We start from the raw sequence: 4,997 nt of genomic DNA, 5'->3' as shown, positions 1-4,997 counted from the left end.
TTTTTTTTGAAAATACCAAGGTTTGGATCAGATACACCTTATTCCCCAAACTGTTATCTTTACTCTTGAGCACTTTAAAATGGTCTTATGCAGCAGATTTTCCTAATGCAATACATTGTTTGAGTTTTTGACTGCTGCTTCCATGAGCGTTGATCAATGACGTCTTACAACTTCAAACTTTTCTTCATTTATCTTGATGTTATTTATTGGTCCAGCAGTGAGGATTTGTATTTTCTTTACATTGAGGTGCTACCCATACTGAACTTTTTTTTTTTTTTCCATCAGTATTTTAAGTTATTTTTGCTTTCAGCAAGGAAGGTTGTATCATCTGCATATCTCAGATTGTTAATGAGTCTTCATTCAATCCTGATGCCACATTCTTCTTCATATAATCAAGTTTCTTAGATTATTTGCTCAGCATACAGAATGAATAATATGGTAAAAAAATACAACTCTGTTGCACACCATTCCTGATTTTAAACCATTCAATGTCCCCTTGTTCTGTTAAAACTGCCTCTTGGTCTATGTATAGATTTCTCATGAGTAGAATTAAGTGTTCTGAAGTACTCATTCCCCACATGTTGTCTATAGCTTGTCATGATCCACACAGTTGAAAGCTGTTGTATAGTCAATAAAGCACACGTACAGATCTGTCTAGTATTCTCTACTTTCAGCCAGGATCTATCTTATGTCAGCAATTATATCCCTCATTCCTAATCCTTGTCTCTATCCAATTTTAGCCTTTGGCAGTTCCTTGACAATGTACTGTTGCAGCCATTTAAAAATTATCTTTAGCAAAATTTTACATGCCTGTGATATTAATGATATTATTGGATGATTTGATTTCCACACTGTTGGTTCACCTCTCTTTGGAATAGCCACAAATATGGATCTCTTCCAATCAGTTGGTCAAGGAGCCATTTTTCAACTATCTTGGCATAGATGAGTGAATGCATCAGTTTTTAGAATTACATCAATTTGTATTCAATCAATTCCCAAAGGCTTGTTCTTTACCAATGCCTTCAATGTACCTTGGACTTCTTCCTTCAATACCATTGGCTATTGATCATATGCTATCTTTTGAAATGGTTGAACATCTGTCATTTATTTTTGGTAAAGTGACTCTGTATGTTACTTCCATTTTCTTTTGATCCTTTCTTCCTCATTCAATAGTTTGCCCAAAGAATCCTTAAATACTAAAAGTCAATGTTTGAAGTTTTCTTCAGTTCTTTCAGCTTGAGAAATCCTGAACATGCACTTTCCTTTTGGTGTTATAACTCCAGATTTTTGAAAATTTATTATAATATTGGGCTTTGTCTTCTTGAACTGACCTTTGAAATATTATCTATAGCTCTTTTACCGCCTCATATCTTCCATTTGCTTTAGCATCTGTGTGCTGGAAAGTAAGTCTCATAGTCTCTTCTGATATCAATTTTGGTCTTTTCTTTTTTCCTTATTTTCTTAATGACCTTTTGTTTTTTTCTTGTATGATGTTCTTGATGTCATCCCACAACTCTTCTGGTTTTCTGCCATTAGTGTGTAATGCATCAAATCTGTTCTTGAGATGATCTCTAAATTCATATAGGATATGTTCAAGGCCATATTTTGGCCCTTGTGGACTTAGTTTAAATTTTTTCAGCTCTAGCATATACTTGCATATGAGCTGTCTATGGTTGGATCCAATATATGTCCCTGGCCTTCTTTTGATTAATATTATGGAGCTTTTCCACTGTCTCTTTCCACAGATGTAGTCAATTTTATTTCTGTGTATTCTATCTAGTGTATACTCATCTTTTATGCTATTTATCTAAGGTAGTTGCAATCAAGAAGTCATTAGATTTGCAAAATTCTATCATGCTATCTCCAGCATTGTTTTTGTCAAAAAGGCCATATTTTCCAACTGTTGATCCTTCTTCTTGGTTTACTACCTGTGCATTCCAATTACTAGCAATTATCAATACATCTTGATGGTGTGCTTGATCAATTTCAGACTGAAGAAGTTGGTAGAATTCTTCAGTTTCATCATAATTGGCTTTAGTGTTTGGTGTATGAAATTGAATACTATTTGTATTAATTGGTCTTCCTTGTAGGTATTAATATTATCCAATCTCTGCCAGCATTATACTTCAAGATAGATCTTGAAATGTTCTTTTTGATGATCATGACACCATTCCTTTTCAATTTGTCATCCCTGGAATAGTAAATCCTGTGATTTGTCAGACTCAAAATGGCCAATACCAGTCTATATCAGCACACTAATGCCTAGGACATCGATCTTTATACATTCTATTACATCTTTGATAAGTTCAATTTTTTTTTTCATTCATACTTTGTACATTTCAAATTCTGATTATTAATGGATATTTGCAGTTTCCTCCCGCTTCACTTGTGTCCTATCAGCAAATGAAGATCCCCAAAATATCGTATCTTTCACCATATTTATTCATCCTGTATGCTGAAACAATTATCTGAGAAGTTGGGTTATATGAAGAAGAACAATGGCATAAGGATTGGATGAAGACTCCTTAACAACTTGTGATATGCAGATGATACAAAGCTTGCTGGAAACAAAGCAGGCTTAAATTACTTAGTAAGGAAAATCAAACATCCACAACCTTCAGTATGAATTGGACCTCAATGTAAAGAAAATAAAAATCAGCACCACTGGACCAATAAATAACACCATGACAAATGTTGAAAAGAACGGACTTGTCATTTCAAAGAATTCAATTTTCTTTGATCTACGATGAACACTCATGGAAGCAGTAATCAAGAAATTAAATGACATATTGCATTAGACAAATTTGCTGCACAAGACCCCTTTAAAGTGTTCGGCAGTGCACCTGTCCCAAGCCATGGCATTTTTTATAGTCTCAGATTTATGTAAAATGTGGATAAAGAATAAGGAAGGCCAAAGAAGAATTGATAAATTTGAGTTCTGGTGGTGGAGAACAATATTAAAATACCTTGGACTGCCAGATGAACAAATAAATCTGTGTTGTAGGAGGACAGCCATAATGTTCTTTAGAAGCAGGGTACAAAATTTTGTCTCTCATAGATTGGACATGTTATCAGAAAAGATCAGTCTCAGGAAAAGGACAACATGCTTAATGAAGTAGAATTTCAATGAAAAAGAGACAGGACCGCCCGCCTCCCCACAATCAAGATGTACTGGCACAGTGGCATCAGCAGTGGACTCAAGTTTAGCAACAATTGTGAGGCTAGCTCAGGACTGGGCAATATTTTGTTCTGTTGTGCATAGGGTCACTATGAATTCGAACCAAATCGTTGGCACCTAACAATGTTTGTGGTGGTGTATTGCACAGCAAATTAAGCAATTAAAAACATACAAACTATTCGGTCTTCCAATTGTATACAGGTTATACGGAAAATAAATGTAAATTAAATGTGTTTAAAGCATCTCATTCACATATGCACCTGATTTCATGTAAACATCAAGACATCATAAACTTGAATGCTTTTGATCTCCATATTTATCAGTTATTTAATTAAACAAAGGTAAATCATCAACTATTGCTATTAGGGTTCCAATTTACGTATGCATGGTTTATTAAAAAACAAAACAAAACAATGATTTTGAACATGTCTGAGATTTCTGGATGGATGCAAGCAAATTCTCTCAGTAATATATTTTCATGTTCTAGTTAAGCTCGTTAGGGTGCCCTCAATAAAAAGCTCCAATCAAAACAGCAAATTTTAAGTGGATCTGGGAAGCTTGTTAGATTCAAGACATAGAAGTTATCTCAGAAGGTCATGGTGATTATTTTGGGGATTCCCAAGGACTGGTCTTGGTATATTTTCTAGAAAGATACAAGTCAATCACAAAGATGTAGTATGAAGAAATGTTAAGAAAATTGAAAACAGCATTGGTGAACAAAAGGCCAGTAAAGTATCATAGAGGCATTTTTTTTTTTTATCATGACAGTGTACTTGCTCATTCTTGAATTGTCGTAGGATAATTTTTTGAGAAGCTTCGTCCCATTCCTATAGCTGTGGTTTTGCCCCATGAGAAATTATTTTTTGTTCTACATGTCTTACCCTATAGCCCTGGTCTTGCATCTTGAGAGAATACTTTTTGTTCCCAAAATTTAAAGAACAAGAATTGAGCCCCTCAAGAATGCCCAAACTGCTGTTTTTATATGATGTAATAGAGACACCCATAATTCCTCAGGGAAGGTTTAGAAAGTTAGAAACACCATTTTCATAAGTGTATAGGTTTAGATGAAGGATATTTTGGGAACCAATAGCCTCATATTTTGATTTTTGTTTAATAAAATTTGCTATGATATTGTAGCAATACTTTTTGAGTTGTCCTAACATTTCAACGATAGACTATATAATACATTCCAATTATGCAGGCAGATAAGAAAAAGGAGGGAATGTCATCACATCTAGTGGATACACAGCAGAAGAAGCAGTGCAGAACCCAATAATTCAGAGGTGATAAAGCCAAAGAAGGCAAACAGATGAATGAATGAGTCACTAACTATAAAATAATGTTGATTCAAAGGTAAATTCCTATATAGCCTAAATTGTATTTTTAATTATGTGCTTTCTCTGGAGTATAATCTAATATCCAAGTTGAAACCATATAGGAAGACTAGAAGGCACGATGCTGAAAATTTGCACTAGGTTGAAAAGAGCATATTGAAATGTGAAATTAAGTTGCTAAGTATCATCAAGTTGGTTCTGATTCATAGTCACCCTGCATACTGATTTTGAGGCTTGAAAATATTTTTACTAAAGGTAATACAGAAATGGCTGCAAACATGCATTGACAGAACTTCCAGAGGTTCAAGTCAGATGTAGAAGAGGGAATGGAATGACGGATATCATTGCTGATGTCTGTGATGGATCTTGGCTGTAAGCAGAAAATATCAGAAAGATGTTTACCTGTACTTTATTGACTATGCAAAGGCTTTCAAATGTGTGGATCATGACAATCTATGGACAACATTGCAAAGTATGAGTATTCC

This window comes from Chrysochloris asiatica, unplaced genomic scaffold (assembly GCF_000296735.1).
Source record: "Chrysochloris asiatica unplaced genomic scaffold, ChrAsi1.0 scaffold00002, whole genome shotgun sequence".
NCBI lineage: Eukaryota > Metazoa > Chordata > Mammalia > Afrosoricida > Chrysochloridae > Chrysochloris > Chrysochloris asiatica.
Note: the sequence above shows the minus strand (reverse complement) of the source record.